Consider the following 17,934-nt stretch of genomic DNA (forward strand, 5'->3'; position numbering starts at 1 on the left):
GGTGGTTTAACACAAAAAAAAGTCTGAGCACCCCTGTTTTAAACAATTATATTTTATCAAAATACTTTTTATAATCCTTTCAGATTTTTAGAATCATTATTTTATTGTTGTAAGAGATTGGAATGCTGTGAGTAATTCTATGCTAGCAGGAAAACTGACTTCTCTACAATTAGTGCCATTTAAGATTTCATGGCTATATGTGGTGTAGTTCAATCCTGATACCCTGGAGAAAAATTTGTTTCTTTTTTCTTTTTTCTGCAATTCATGGTAAAGGACAAGCTTGTCCTTAGTTTCCTCCACTATTTTAACTTTAGCATAGCATTTTATTATTGATCATTCCATAACCTACTCGAAATCTGAATTTATCAAAATGTACCCCTAATTCCAAACAAGGCTAGAAATGGAAACAAACTCCACATATTCTGAATCTTCAAATATGAGGTTGATTTCATTAGTAAATGTTTGGATTTGATATTTTAACTTACTGATGAATACCTTAAAACAGACATTTGTTAGGCTTTTTAAAGCTGTGCTAAGAGAATAATTAATAATTAAGGCTATGAAAATCAAGAAGCTGAAGGATTTATAGATTATTAACTTTGATTAAAAAAAAAGTCCAGCAACAGATATGGGAATTAAAAATGGAATTCACCAAGAGGTTGAAACCGCAGCTGACTTAGTCTGAAGCAAAAATAGTTGCAACTCATTTGAAATGGTGTCAGGTGCCATCTAAGTATTTGGCCAAAATTCTACTTAAAACAGAAATATTGTGCATTCAGTAAAAGCTGGAGATAAAAATACATAATAACACGGAAAATATTCGGAAAAATCCATAATATGATTTCAAAATTGTGTAATAGTTCCAAGCCTTTTACTCTGGAAGATGAGAATTCTTTCTAAATACTCTTAATTTTCCATAGATTCCTAGTAACTTCCTTGATCAATTAAATTCTCTGTTGACTGAACCAACAATTAAGAAAGTCAATAATATACTTAAAAATGCATAGTCATTTTTTATAAAATGTTTATAAACAAACTGGCAAAATACTTTAATTACTATGCTACAATAAGGGACTGTTGATATTTATTTATTTAAAACAGTCCAGACTAATTTTGATTCACAATACCAGCATATTCTGTTGATTTCAACAACTATAGGCTATTTACTCTTACATATTTAGCTTAAAGATATACTCCCCAATCCTTGAACACAGGATTAAGAACTATTTTCCTCTATTGTCTCTCCATGTCACATTTGATTTATACAACCTAGACAAATTAGTGGCCAAATAATATCACTAGATACATTTCTTTAAAACTCTTACAAAACACCAAGTACCTTATGATTTTTTTGTCTTTATAGTGATACTTATTTGTGAAAATGAGGATGTTCTGCACGTTTTCTTTTGTTATTGAAAAGTATGTGGTTTGCTTAAGAACTCTTTTGTTACTAATGTTTTTGCTATTCATATTTCAACATTTTACATGTATAATGTATTTATATAATTATTATTTTCAAAACTGAATATAGATGGTTTATGAAAAAGAAGATTCAAGTAATCCATTCTGTAGAAATATTTGTGCCAGTTTGTATACTGACTGGTCCAAGGAGAAACAGACTTCAGCATGAATCTGTTTAGAAAATGAGCTTTCAGAAAGTATTTCTTTATTTATTGACATTTGATAACTGGGAAAGTCCATCATGGATTACTAGGAAAGTCCAACTGGCTAGGAGCCCATTTTGCAGAGGATCCCCAGGGAGAAAAGCTTCAAAGTATTACAAAACATTTTAAGAATAATAATTTTACAGCCTTTAAAAAATACTAGGAAATTACAGCAAATTAGACATAATATGAAAACATTCAGGATAAAAAAAAAAAAACACTGGAGCCACCATGACTGGTTAAACCTTTATTTAATACACAGATAAGCGCTTTCGAGCATTAGCTCTTCATCAGATCTAAAAACAGTTAAAATCAACCATATTTAAATAAATAGCAACCAATTAGAGTCAAAGAACCTACGCCCTATCAATAAGGGTTTTAAAGGCATACAAGCATTTAACCCAGGTGTATGGTTATCTTGCTAATTCAGGACTGCGTACAATGTCACCCCCCTCCCATACTCACTTGTTGGATGTATAACACCATAAACTGAAATCTATGCTCTTTAGTTATTTCAGTATGTTGATATAGAGCATTACTTCTCAAACATAATTTGATGTCACTCATATGTTGCAAGATACATTGTTTTAACATTCTATTAGTCTTCCCAACATAGAATGCTTGGCATGATATGCACTCGGCTAAATACAGTCTGCATCTAGTCTAGGTTTATACTCCCTAACTGACACAGGGTGTACAAAGATGTAATTTTCTTTAATATATTGACATGCCTTGCATTTCTTACATTTAAAAGTTCCCAACATCTTCCTCTGTGCTGTGGACTTGTTGGGAAGTATGTTCTTACATAAAATCTGCTTCAGATTTTGGCTGGTAGTATAAGCAAATCTGGGGTGGGGACCTGCTAGTGCTTTCAGCTTGTCATCAGTATATAAAATCTTCCAGTTCTTTTTTATCACCTGGGATATGGCATCTATATCACTATTCTAGTGTACATTTATTCTCACAAATGGATTATTTCTTAGTTTCTGTTCATTAACAATAATCCCATTGTCAGAATTGCCCCTATTACATTCAAACCATGGCTTGCCTCTATTCCTTCTCCAACTTTTTGTCCTAGCTATTGTTCTGTTAACTCTTTGTGTTGGATAGCCATGACTAACAAACATACACTGCACGTTATCAAGCTCACTTTCATATATACTATCTTCAGTGCAAAGTATAGAGATTCTTAGCCCCGCCCACTCATTACATTATAAAAATGTGCCTTGGGTGCACACTGTCATACATTAACATGTTATTTATCCAACAACTCTTCCTATATACTCTGGTTTGTAGTTTGCCAGTCAAATCTTTTAAATCTTCACATCAAAAAAAATCTATTGATTCAGCAGAATAGCTCACAGTAAAACGTAAGAAATCTGTTGTGTTTTTCAAATATCTAACAAACAACAATAATTCTTCAGTTGTACCACTCCATAAAATAAATATGTCATCCACAAACGATGGTATATTTCCAAACTTGACTTCCATGGACAAGTACTAGATAACATGGGTTGCCTCCCATTGTGCCAACACCAAGTTGGCATAGGTATTGGCACAGGGGGTACCCATGGCTACACCATCTCTTTGCCAATAATATTGATCATAAAACATGAATAAATTATTGCCCAAGATCAATTCAAGAAAAGCACATATCTGTGTAGCTTTCTTTTCATCGAATGTTGCATGAGTTAGAATACAATCTTTAACAGCTGTGATTCCATAATAATTTGGAATCACAGTAAATAAATTATTTACATCTAAACTCACAAATATGTAACTTTCACGACCAGTTATAGATTCATAAGAGTCACTCAGAGATTGTAAGAAACAGGAAGTGTCATTTATCATTGCTGGTGCATAAGATAACATTATTTTAAGTTACTTCTCCACCCATATGGAGAGGAACTCAGTAACCCAACATTTGCCATATACTATTGGTCTGTAGGGGGGGGGGGTGAGGTTTGAGGTGATTCTTATGAATCTTAGGTAAACCTTTCAATATAGGTATAACTGATTGTTCAACTATCACAAACCTATAGATGTCTTTAGTTGATTGCAATAAATCATCTAAAACATTGGTTAAGAATAGAAAAAATAATATACACTCTGTATTCATTGTTATATGACAATGATTTAATAGTTAGAGAAATTGTAGCCAGTTTATAGAGAAATTAAATGTAAGTTAGTTTAATACAAACAGGAATTGCAATATGAAGTATGAAAAAACGGTCTTATGGTATATTTAGAGAGAGACAGTTAGTTGCTTAAATGGATAGAGCTGCTTTCTCTTTAACCTGCTCCATTTTTTCTGTTTTACGAAATCTGCTTGGCCTGGTGTTTTTGTTCTATGTGGCAGATAGACACGTAAATCACCCAGGCTGCACATTTCACATGTTTTTTTTCTATTGGTTAATTTGTTTCTTGAGTGATAATTAAATACACAGAAAATACCTTGACTTTGTCTTTTCTGATAAGACTCAAGACTTACAAAAACTACAAGCACTGTTGTTGTCTCCCTGCAAGTTATTTTTCCCACTCACCCTCCCATTCTTTGATCTACTTTTTAAACTTGGTGATTTTAATCTGCCCGCCCTTACTCTAAATTAAGATTTATAAACTCCTTCTTTTCTACACTGCTGCTTTTATTTATCTTGAATTATTTATTTGTCTTTCCTTGTGCTTATTTAAAAAAAAATGCATTTTTTCTCTCATTGTCTGTTCTACTTATTTAATTGCTGTGAATTCATTATCTAGCTAGCTGTTGGATAAAGTTGTGCATTTGCACAGTCTAACATGCTCTTTTCTGTGTTTCTACATCAAAAGAAGAGAGGATTTTCCATCTAATGGTAGTGGGTGGTAGCCTGGTCTGTATAGATTCCTCCATGTAGTTGTTTTATTGGCTGGAGGGCTTATAATTCAGCACACCTCACTTTTAGTGCCTTTTTAAATTCTGCACAATTGTGCAGCTCTTGGCTGATTTCTACAAAGTGAAGTATTTTTATTGAATAATCACACATTTATGCGCTGTTTAAAGTACACTGTTGCTATCTTGAATCACTTATTGCCTTTCTTTAAGTTTGTTTGTTTGTGATAGCATTTTACTCTGGACACACTTTTACTGTGCTTTCACATTAGGAGGACTAAGATTATTCATCTAGTGGCAGTAGGTGTTTACCTGATCTATCCGAGTTGGAAAGCACACAAAAGGGCTCTAAGTGTAGTTGTTTTATTGACCAGAGAGCTCAATAGTCAGTTTTCTGTATTTCCAGTGCAGGTATAAGTTCGACACATTTTCACAGAGCTGCTCCCTGTGCCAGTGCCCTGTACAGATGCAAACTTCTGCTAACATTGCTTATTTTCATTATACTTTGAAAGCTTATTGTGCTATTTGTGTTTTTTTTGCCCCTTTTTCAAGTTTAAAGTTGCATTTTATTTTCAAACTGCTATCTAGTGCTTTGCAGTTAGTTGTAGGCATCTGTTTGAGGTTCCTTAACACAAACCAGTCATTTTACATTAAGAGGGTCAGTGTCTGCATACTTGTACCACCCACTACCTGAATTGGGAGTTGCTGGTAGAAAGCTCACTGTGTGCTGACCTGATTGACCATAGGGCATAGTTAATGTAAAATGTGCTTTTGTCTGTTCGTATATAAGCTTCACATTTGTGAAAAGCTGCTCTTTGTGCAGCAGTGATTAATGGTGCATACACGCAATCACTAGAAGTTGAAATTTCTCTATAAAAAACACCTCCGAACTTTACCTCAGTGCCAGGTTCGTCACAGAGCAAATAGTTTGCATGTTGAGGAGCATTTATGCATTTAGTTAGGACTATTTAGATCTACCTTACCTTATTATAGTACCCAGGACTATTGTTGCTCTGACAGCATCTGGTTTGGACATTGGGCAGAATTGCTGGTTAGGTTAGCTCCAGATTGCACCAAGTAGGCACCCTTCCCTTATCTAGTTACAAACACCCTCCACTCCTAACCCCTGCAAGAACACATTAGGACCTGCAACAATGGGTGGACACGTTCCTGCTATCTCTGCATCCAGCTTGGGGGACATGGGCATGTTGAGACAATGTAACAATTGCATTATGTATACTGACAACCTCTTAATTCTTGAACAGACACATTGACACTGGAGGCTAGACTCTCACATGCATACACAAAAAACAACAAACAGGTTGTCAGCGACTCACACACATCACTCACTGCACCCACAAATGACAAAACACATAGACTCACATATGTGGAGGTGTTCACATGTAACTTACCCAAACCTCAGAGGCTTCTCAGGTGCAGTCCTCAAAAACTCCACATGCAGATAAACAAGACAATCCTCATCACAGAACATAAAGCCACATCTCATTGTGCCTCAGCTACCAAGCCCATAAAGTGAAACAATCCATAACCCAATATTCCTGTCATAGGAGATTTCATTGTGGGACACACACTGATTTCCCTCTTACCAGGATAGATACAGGAAATGCTACAATTAGTTGCAAGCACTCAGGTCACTTTCCCCTAAGTACCAGTATGACTCTGTTATAGTCCATGTGGGCTTGAATGACCTGAGATATACCTTCTTGGACTATATGAAAAGAGACAATGATTGAGGTCTCAGAATATGTGTCACAGGTGAGTATGAGCCTAGCATTAAGCAGCATTCTACCATCTCCGAAGATGATGCAACAATACCAGCAGTAAATGATTGACTTTAACAATTGGCTTAGCTACTGGTATCATTCCAAAGGGGTCCAGTACTTGTCAGCCTGGGGAGGACATGGTTGACAGGGCATGCTGCTTTGCCATGGATGGTCTTCACCTGTCACCTCTAAGCTTTTGTATATTGGCCAAAACATTATCCATCCCTATAGTGCCATTTTGTCAAACAGACAAACCTTCCAACATACCAAAAGCTACTCAAGGCACACTAAAGGGTTCAATGATAGGAGTCTTAATAAGAAACTCTATTCCCTGGAAGCTCTCCTTACCCTGGAGAATGCTGATGTCTGAGCAGTTACTGAAACATGCTTCAAATCCACGGAAGGAACTCCAGCAGTGCATACCTATAAAGCTATATAGTGGGTTCTGACCACCCACTGAATATGAAAGATTAAAAAGTGGACATGTATCTATCTACATAAAGGATAAGCACACTTCAAGGTTGATCAAACAATATGATATACTTCAACTACTCCATGTCCAGCTAACCATGGGGAAAAAAAATGACCATATTCTTGCTAGCTACAGGTCCCCCACCATGAACCAGAAAACTCATACATCATACCTGAAGTTACTAGAATCACTTACCATCCAGCCCAATACCATACTCCATTAGTTGGGAGACATACGTGACCACTAACATGCAGTCCGAAAGATTTCTTGACTTTATAAATTCAAATGTTCTGGATCAGCTAGTCTGCACTCCCACCAGGGGAACATGTATCCTAGATCTGGTACTCACAAATATGGGAGAGTTCTGTACCCCCTGCAATGTGATGTCCTCACTGGTAAGATCAGATCACAAAGTGGTCCCCCTTGAAATAAAGATAAAACTAGTTCCCCCACCTAACCCCAAAAACTTTAAGAACTTCTCTATGATAGATTATCTCCTGTTAAGGGATGGTATAGCTAGTTTCAAGCTCCCCAAAATCCAGAAAACACAGAAACCTTTGCAGAGGTTTACACAAAAGCCCTGTATGACCATATAAACAATTACATAGAAATGGCAGTATCAGACCAACATAAACCCAACTCAAATGCAAAAGCAAGCCACTCAGGTGGACAACAACTAAAGAAAATCCTTTCAAGAAGTAAGAGGGAATGTGTACAACAGAGCAAAAAGTCCCTTATTAGTCAAAACAAGTGATTCAGAGAACTAGTCAAGTCACTGAAACCAGACTGTGAGGTTAAAATAGCCTCCAAAGCTAAGGATAATTATAAGGCATTTTTTAGTTATGTCCGCAGTCTTAAGGGCAACATCCAACAATGTGTGGAATTAGTTGTAGATGGCATCACCTATAGTCAGCCAGAAGATATAACAAATCTGCTCGCCAACAAATTCAACTCAAATTTCACTTCCCCGTCACTCCCAGTTGTCCCCAAGAAGTACACAGCACCACTTCTCTGCCACTTACAGTATCACCAAACAACAGGTTGCCCCTTCACTCTCTAAAGCTAAAAACATGGTTTCAGTGAGTCTTGACAATATACCAGGATGTCTCTTAAACAACTTAAATCAGGACTTATCAAGCCCATCAGAATCTCTATTTAACCACAGCTTTTGGGCTGGCTTTGTTCTGATAGAGTGGAGGACAGTAACAGTAATACCTCTGCATAAAGGGGGACCATCTACTGACCCACGAAATTACTGACCCATAAGTTTGACTCGTTTTATATGTAGGCCAAGGAAAGAATAATCATGGACCTGATAAATAATGACATAGAAAATCCCTAAACACTGAACCCAACCCAATTCAGCTTTGTCAAGAGCAGGTCATGTCTGCGGCATCTGGTGGAATTCTTTGAGAAAGTCACTAAGACCATGGATGAGGTTAAAACAGTACATACTACCTACCTAGACCTGGCCAAGGCATTTGACACAATTCTTCACTCAGGTATTGTAAATAAAACACACAAAATTGGGCATAAATCCCTACATCACCAGATGGATAACCAATTGACTCACAGAGAGGACACGTGGTTAAAGTGGGTGAATCCACATCCAGCAAGAGGCCAGTTGCTAGTGGTGTACCACAGGGCTCAGTGCTAGGACCACTCCTATTTGGAATATACTTCTCTGACATCAAAGCTAATGTGGAAGGCCTTTAGATAACATTTGCTGTTGACTGCAAACTGGGGGCAATCATTTAATCCCTCAATGATGTACATACCCTTCAGGAGGGTCTAGATTTAGACTGGTGCCAGAACCATACCCTAAAACTAAATGCCAACACATGTATTATTATACCCTTTGGGAAGTCAAATTCCCCTGCAAATTACAACATCAATAACACACTCTTAAGAGTAGACTCAGAGGTGAAAGATTTAGGTACAGAGATAAATAGTTGCCTGAACTTTGACCACCTAGTGTCCACTGTGGTGAGGAAGTCCTTCTATGTGGCACAGCTTATAAATAAAGGCATGACATCCAGAGCCAAGGAAATTATAGTCCCACTGTACTCGGCCCTCATTAGACCAATGATCAAGTATGATATGCCATTTGGCATGTACTTCACTAGCAACTCGAGTGACCTCAGATGTCCCTCACAATGAAAATACAGGGTGTAAACAACATGTCCTATGTGGATAGACTAAAAGCCCTATCCCTTTACTGTGTCTGCTACCAACTATTATGGGGTGACCTATGCCTACCTTACATGGCACTCACAAATCCAGCCCTGATGGAGCTGCTATACATCTGCAAGTCAGACAGCACTAGGATCACCCAATCAAGGGATCTAAACTTAGTCAGCAACTCAAACAAAACATGCTGGAGAAACAGATATGTGTCTCAGAGCTGCCCCTTCTTTGGAACAGGATTTTTATTCATATTAAGCAGAACCATTTCTTGACCCTCTTCAAATGCAGTTTGGATCAATGGATGGGAAAATAACAAATTCACACCTGAGTAGTGCCAATGTCCCTTATGGACAGGAGCAATCTGTAACATACTCAAGGCATAGGCATAAATCCATGCCATCTTCTTGCCCCTAGGGGCCATATATTGGGTAAAATTGGGTTATATTGGCTAGGCTTGTAAGGGCTCTTAAGTCATTAGCCTAGTAATCTACTATGAACGTATGAACCTATGAAAGCCAGGGATGAGAAATAGAGAGAGACGAACAAACCAATCATTACCAAAACCAAAGAAACCAGTGGAAGGAAGCCCAGAATGCCAGTTGGAAACACTTATTTTGCAAAAATATTCCAAAAATGCCAGTTACCATAGGACTTTTACTGATTAAATAGTTATATACATCCAAGATTAATTGCCCTTGCATAAGCATATCATATAGGCTGACATCTATCCTGGCATAAGCAATGTTAAGCTCAATTCTAGAAATCTCCCCATAGGTGTCCGTAAACAACAATTCATACATTCTATTTCATTCATATCCATAATACTAATTTCACCACCCTTATCAGGCTTCATGATCCTAATTTTTTTTGCCAGAACACAATTCAAACAATAGTTCTTCCTCTGCCTTACTGAGGTTAGAAACATTCTGTTTATTAACCCCCTGCCAGCCTCTACGAATACCTGTTCACAAACATTTTCATAGACTAACAATCAGTTATTTAGTGATGGATTAAAACAACTCGACTGTTTTAAAAAAACAACTTTCATCATTAATAAACTTTTTGTTATCACAGGTTTCAAACCAAAGTGAAAGATCTAATTTTCTAATGAACAATTTTAAATCCATTAAAACTTCAGCTACATCTGTTTTTTTAGAAGGAACAAAACTTGAACCTTTACTCAATAAATCGGCATGTTTTACAGAAAAAAATCCCAGTAGAATAATTATAAATAGTGAAATCATTAGTTGAATTATGAATAAGCTCAGGGCCCATTTGTGTGCACCACCACTTGTATTCACACCCCCTTTCATTATTCCAAATAAGCTACAACCATTACTACCATGAGCATGTGCTAAAAAAGTTCTATTAAATTTGCAAATTCTCTTTTTATAAAAATCAGAAATGATGACATCATTGTTTCTATGTTACATAAGTCCACAACTAAAGTATGGAACAGTAATATGAAAACGTTTTAGGAAAACTAATATGAGTACATTGAAAAGTGTACAGTGGAAATGTGGCAAGGGCATCCTTGGATGAGAAAGTTTATTAGGAAAGATTAAAATATCTGAACTTGTAGAGCGTTTCATACAGGTATTTTAAGAGACCTTGTTTAGGTATGTAGGGTATTTAGAGACAACTACCTCTGGGAAGGATTGGGGTTATCAAAAAGAAGTAGAGAAGTATTGTACAACCTATGTACAAATACTAATAGATTCCCTGAGAGAGTACCCTATGTCTAGAATGGATTACCAAATTATGTTACAAGCAAGCACTAGATATATTTAAGAACAATGTAGATAACTTATAATAGAGATTACTGTTTTGGTACATTGGTTTTATTGTATCTGCTTGAAATAAATGTATGCATTTTATACCTGTTAGTCTAACTATGTGACTGCAAGGCTGAGAACCTTTTCTATAGTCTAATCCTAGGAGGTCCGGTAATCTGTGTCATTGTCTTTAGATGAATGGGCTATGATTCCCACACTATCACTGGACCTAAAAGAGATTTTATTTCCCAGGACTGACAGCTTATTTTTAACTCTTTGGGAGGGCATTATTTATGGTTTATTCACATTGGCCTTATGGAAACATCATTTTTTTCTGTGGAAGTACCACCACAAAGTGGTCCTGGTATTAATACAGAAAGCTTGTGTTTCCTTTTGTATGTTGATTAAACTAAGCCTTTTTTTTTTGCTTTGTGCCTTGTTTCTGTCTCGAGTTTTAGTCATCTACAATCACACTACTGTATTTTGAGTGAGACTCACCTATCCCACAGATCTGTCCATTTGGCTCATTTCTCCTTTAACCTTTGATCACTCTTCCTGGATCCTGGATTCACTCTCGTGCATTCAGCACATCGAGCAATGAGCACCCTTCAGCACTCGTTTCCGTAGCAGCTACGGTTTCTATCCCAATGCTCAACCCTCCTCAGAGGGTGAACCACACATTCGCACTCACACACTTACACCTAGGGCCAATGTAGAGTGTCCAGTCCACCTACTGCATGTCTTTGGAATGTGGGAGGAAACCAGAGCACCTGGAGGAAACCCACATGAATGCAGGGAGGACATGCAGACTCCACACAGAAGGCACTCCAGCCAAGAATTGAACCAGAGAACCTCTTTCTGTGAGGTGACAGCACTAACCTCTTATACCACTGCACGGTCCTTATCACTCTTTGATGTTATAAATTTAATGTGACTGAGGGTTACTGACTGAGTGCCAACAGGTGTGCATCTTTTGATCACCCTGACTTGGGTTTCTGCTTGGGAGTGCAAATCACTAAGTGCTGCCTGAGGGTGAAATAACACCAGGACAGGTATTACCCCTGCTTTGTGAATGTGCCAAGCATATGAAATGGCATCTCCACCCTGCAGGCAGGACCTGCTCTCCCAGATTTTTGTTTATGGCTCTGTCCTTGTAGGGTCAGTTAAGAACAGGTTGGGAATTGCTTTTGACTTTATCTGTACAATTATTCTTGGATTTATCACAGATACCCAGTTAGGTAACAACTCAGTACCACATTTAGAAGCATACATTCTTTAAGGTTTCAATGTTATTCATAGCACTCAGCAGAGACATACTGGTGGTGGGTGCCCATTTGTTTTTCAGTGAGTGCAGATTCTTCTGTAAATACTGATATAAAAATGAATTCCTATTCCATAGCTTACATGTGCTTCTGCTCCTATTCCTCTTCAGTTTGGTTATTTCTGCCTCTTATTTTCCCCAGGTGCTTGCATAAGGACTTCCTCCTGTTCTTTATCCTTCATTCTAGGTATTCCTCCATTTCTTCCCTAATTCTTATCTCCCCAACTACAATTGTCGTGTCTTCTTTGTATGTTCTAACACATGTGGATTGTCTTTGGTTCCATTCCTTGTAGGGCATTTCCTCATGGTTTACAAATTGATTGATGTTATTTGATTTTAAAGGTTGTAGTCCACCTTTGTCTTCCTTTTTATTCTTAATTGCTTTCTGAACTATCTCTTTAATGGTTTCTCATAGTTTATTTATCCTGTTTATCTTCTACAGTTCCCCATCACTCTCCTTTACTATCTCAGACATCTTCCCATGATTCACTTCACTCTACTTGTTCAAGTCCTTGCTGCTTCTGCTTTAACAGTGCCGCATACTATTGTGTGGTTAGTATTAACAAATGGAATTTTCAGTCCATTTTCTGTGCCTCTTCCTTCCTTTACAACAAGATATCAAAGCTCTTTCTCCTCCTTGTGGCTTCGCTCATCAGTTTTAAAGCCTTTCTTTGCAGTTACTTGTACAGTGGTTCCCTTTCTCCACACTGGATGCTTTGATATTCCAGTTTGTTTCTGAAAGACTGAAGTCCCCACAGCAAGTTACTCTTTTCCTGCCTCTCTTTTCCGTTTCTGTATTTTAATTACTTTATCATCCCATTCATCTGCTTTCAGGACATTGTAGGTAGTATTCATCTGGGACTAGCATGTAGTGCTATAAAAAGTTTACACACCCCTGTTAAAATGCAAGGTTTTTGTGATATAAAAAATAAGACCACAATAAATCATTTCAAAACTTTTCCCACCTTTAATGTGACCTATAACCTGTACAATTCAGTTGAAAAACAAATCCATTAGGGGAAAAAAATATAAAAAATAAAAAATGTACAATAAGCTGGTTGCATAAGTGTGCACACCCTTAAACTAATACTTTGCTGAAGCATCTTTTGATTTAATTACAGCATTCAGTCTTCTTGGATAGGAGTCTATCAGCATGGCACATCTTGACTTGACAATATTTGCCCACTCTTCCTTGCAAAAGTGTTCCAAATCTATCAGATTGTGAGGGCATCTCTTGTGCACAGCCCTCTTCAGGTCACCCCACAAATTTTCTATTGGATTTAGGTGTGGGCTCTCAGTGGGCCATTCCAAAACTTTAATTTTCTTCTGGTGAAACCATTCTTTTGTTTATTTGGATGTATGCTTGGGGTTATTGTTGTTTTGAAAGGTGAAATTCCTCTTCATCTTCAGCTCTCTAGCAGACGCCTGAAGGTTTTCGGCCAAAAGGGACTGGTATTTGGAACTATTCATAATTCTCTCCACCTTCACTAAAGTCCCAGTTCCAGCTGAAGAAAATAAACCCCAAAGCATGATACTGCCACCACCATGCTTCACTGTGGGGATGGTGTTCTTTTGGTGATGTGAAGTATTGTTTCTGCGCCAAACTTACCTTTTGTAATTGTGGCCAAAAAGTTCAACCTTGGTCTCATCAGACCATAACACATTTTCCCACATGCTTTTGAGAGACTTGATGTATTGTTTTGCAAATTTTAGCCAGGCCTGGATGTTTTTCTGTGTACGAAAAGGCTTCCATCTTGCAACCCTATCCCATAGCTCAGAAATATGGAGAATATGGGAGATTGTTGTCACATGTAGTACACAACCAGTACTTGCCAGAAATTCCTGCAGTTCCTTCAGTGTTGCTCTAGGTCTCTTGGCAACCTCCCTGACCAGTGTTTGTCTTGTCTTTTCATTAATTTTGGAAGGACGTCCAGTTCTTAGTAACATCACTGCTGTCCCATATTTTCTCCACTTTTTGATGACTGTCTTCACTGTGTTCCATGGTATATCCAATGCTGTGGAAATTTTATTGTACCCTTCTCCTGACTGATACCTTTCAACAATGAGATCCCTTTGATGTTTTGTAAGCTCTCTACGAACCATGACATTTGCTGTAGTAGGCAACTGAGTAAATGTCAGGAAAATCCTACTGAGACAGCTGAACTTTATTTGGGGTTAATCAGAGTCTCTTTAATTGATGGCAGGTGTGTACCCAAGAAGGCTGAATGCTGTAATTAAATCAAAAGGTGCTTCAACAAAGTATTAGTTTAAGGGTGTGCACACTTATGCAACCAGCTTATTCTATGGGTTTTTTAATATTTTCCCCCTAACAGATTTGTTTGTTTTTCAATTGAATTGTACAGGTTATAGGTCATATTAAAGGTGGGAAACATTTTGAAATGATTTATTGCGGCCTCATTTTTTTATATCACAAAAAACTGGCATTTTAACAGGGGTGTGTGAACTTTTTATATCCACTGTATATGGTCTGCTTCAGGCGGGCCTGGTTGTCCTGGACTGAGTGTAAGTGACCTTCATTCTCTGAGCTTTTTGCATTTTTGCATAATACTCCTCGAGCTTTGGTGACCTTAGAATTTGTTATATATAGCGTTTTTAACACCTTTATTAAATAATAATGTAAGACATAGGTAAACACACATTACTTCAAAATAAAACAAACCATATTAACATTTTTTTCATTTACAACATACATTACATCACATGTACTTTCTTTCTTTCTAATTATCATCAGTTCAGCATTACATAAATTGTTCAATTCCTGCCTTCTGTAAACCTCATTTTATTCTCATATTATTCTGCATGTATTGTTCCCACAATTTCTATTTATTTCTATGTAATTTGCTAATTCTCTTTTCTAAAGATAATGTTCCATTTCTTTTAATTTTTTCTATCTTTTAGAATATTCAGTACTTCATATACAGTTGGTTTAGACTTTATTCCATTTTCTAATAATTGCTTTTAGCAGCTAATATAATTAAAGTTAACAAGGCCTTAATATGTCTAGGCAATTCAGATCTTGTGTCCCAGTTCAAAACAATAATTTCCTAATTTTAAGCCATTTGCTCACCCAAAATTTATGACAGAGTACTACTCTGTAGGGAATTTTTTAAATCTGCCAACACATTACATTTCCAAAAACATATGTTTTTAGTTACCTCTTTCTTCCCCATCACAATTCCAATGTTTCTTATCTATCTGAAGGAAAATTGTTTGACATCTTCTTGGGATATAATAATACCTACGAAAATACTTCCAAGCAAGAATCCTAAACCTTCTGGAATTTATTGCATACTCGGGAGCCATACATTGTCCTCCCATCATTTCCTTGTAAATTAAAACATACAAGAAAATCCAGTATGCAGTTCGGTTACAATAAAGGCTGTCTTCCAAAAATAAACTGTTAGTATCAGCAGTGATGACATAAACCAATTTCCAAAAACTGGACCCGTTTATTAACCACAAAAATAATAAAAAATCAGAACAAAAAACTAGATTTAGCACTTTCGTCTCCCACCGGAGACCTCATCAGAATCAATGAGTGATACTATTGCAGTTCCTTTTATATCAAAATAGTAAAAGCAGTAAAAAAGCAATAAAAAGCTCATAGGCTGGCCATGTTAATTACTAAGTGGAATCATTTCAAAATGTTAAAGATATATACATCCTTTATCTTTTTTTTTCATTTTTTCTTTTTTTTTTCATGTCATATAAGAAAACTAAAGGGAGGAAATATAATACAAAGTACACAGAAGAGTAACTAAACAGGTACATACTAATGGCAGTACAAAATGTACAAAAATGTTAAAACATCGCCTAATCATAATCTGGTGGATATGTTTTTTAAAAACTCTCCCCTGTATTTGGTGTCTACTACATCTGTGTGCAGGTACCAATGAAAATATACAGTTTCAAAACTACGTACACATATTATTAATCATCCTATGACTGTTGGTTTGTCCTTGTAGTATTGTAATACTATAATGTAATAGTATTTCGTCTCCGGTGGGAGACGAAAGCGCTAAATCCAGTTTTTTGTTCTGATTTTTTATTATTTTTGTGGTTAATAAATGGGTCCAGTTTTTGGAAATTGGTTTATGTCATCATTGCTGATACGAACAGTTTACTTTTGGAAGACAGCCTTTATTGTAACCGAACCGCATATTGGATTTAAATGTAAACTGCTCTTCCAGTCTCTCTTCCCAATCTTTTCTAACTTCATCTAACTGATTCTTGCAGTTATCATGCAATACTTTCTATGATCTAATTATCCCTTTTTAAACAGCAGGTTCTAGAGTCAGCTAAAAACTCTACCAGAGTAGATCTTTCACTTATGACTCCTCTGTCCCTATCTCTTTGTCTATACTCTAAAATCAGTCCCTAGCAGGGAAGGCATTCTCTAGCATGTATTCCAAACATCCTGGCCTTATCCCCCTCTGTTACCTTTCCTTCTCTAGTTATTTGCTTCCAATACCTTGGTTCTTTTGCCAGGTTTCTGTAGTAAATGCCAGCACACTCTTTCCTATTTTCTGTACCTCTACTTGCAGTCATTCCCATTGGTAATATCTATCCCAGAGTCCTTTCTTTGTCAATTCCAAGTGCTCACTTCTTTCTAAATGTGTTTCCTGCAGCATTGCTATTTGCACTCTCCATTTCTTAGTACAATTTAGTATTCTTTCCTTTTTGTCTATACCATTCCAAAATAGCCATTATTATATAAGGATAGCATTCCCACCTATTATACATGACAGTTTTTTTAATGTGTATTTCCAACTTTTGTCTTACATGCACTCATTAATATCTGGCAGGCTGATCGTTTATACAGTTGTTTCTTCTCATTTTTATTTGAATCTATGTCACTTTTTTTCAAGACTTTTTGTTGTAGTGAAACCCCTTAAACAAAAGACTAAAGACATTTTCAGAACATCACCATCCCCTATTAACTTAGAACAAACACACAAAACTATGTACATCTTCAAAAAATGAAGTTTAATCTTTGAGACAGGAACAATTACCGCAATTTGACATCTGTACCCATAGGCATTACCTAACCTAAAAGTAAAGTAATAGAGTGTTTGTAAGGGGAGTTGTTTATTTATTTTGTATTTATTTTTATTTTACATTTGTTTACTGGGAAAGTCCGACTGGACACAGGTCCATTTTCATCAGAAGCCCGGGAAGAAAAGCTCTGGATATAATACATAAAATAAGACATGATATAAAACATTAAATCAGACATGATATAATACATCAATCAGGCATGCAGAGATCAATTTGACATGGATTATTGACATTATGTTGTAACACAATAAAAGCCTTAAGATGACACATGATAAGATGTGAAAATATTAAGATTTTGTACGTAGTTTCTTGTAGTACATAGTAATTAATAAGCGTTTCTTACAATAGTGTTAATGAGAACAGCTATAGAAATAATAGAATATTAATGGCATTCACATACATGTTCTAGCTTTGTTATTAACAGATTTAGCATTTTAACACATTTTGCAGGCCATTAAATGTATGAGCTGCCATTCAACATGGTGGTATAGCTATGATACATACAATTGTTTAATTTTGAAGATGGTGCAGAAATTCTGAAGCTATTGTGGAATGATGGTTAGTGGGAGGGATGAAACAGTGTAACATCAGACCTGTTGTGGGAAGTAAAATTCCTATTAAGTAGTAGGGTACTATTAGGTAGAGAAGGGAATATTAGTGCATATTGATTAACAGTGAGGATAGGCTGTAAATAGGTGTTTATCCTGGGGCGTCACTGGAGCATAGTCAGGTATTTATATAGTGTGTTTTGAGGAGCTTTTTAAATTGTTGGGTAGAGTTACTAGA

Source organism: Protopterus annectens, chromosome 6.part1 (assembly GCF_019279795.1).
Source record: "Protopterus annectens isolate FY-2018-M chromosome 6.part1, PAN1.0, whole genome shotgun sequence".
In the NCBI taxonomy this organism is placed as follows: Eukaryota; Metazoa; Chordata; order Ceratodontiformes; family Protopteridae; genus Protopterus; species Protopterus annectens.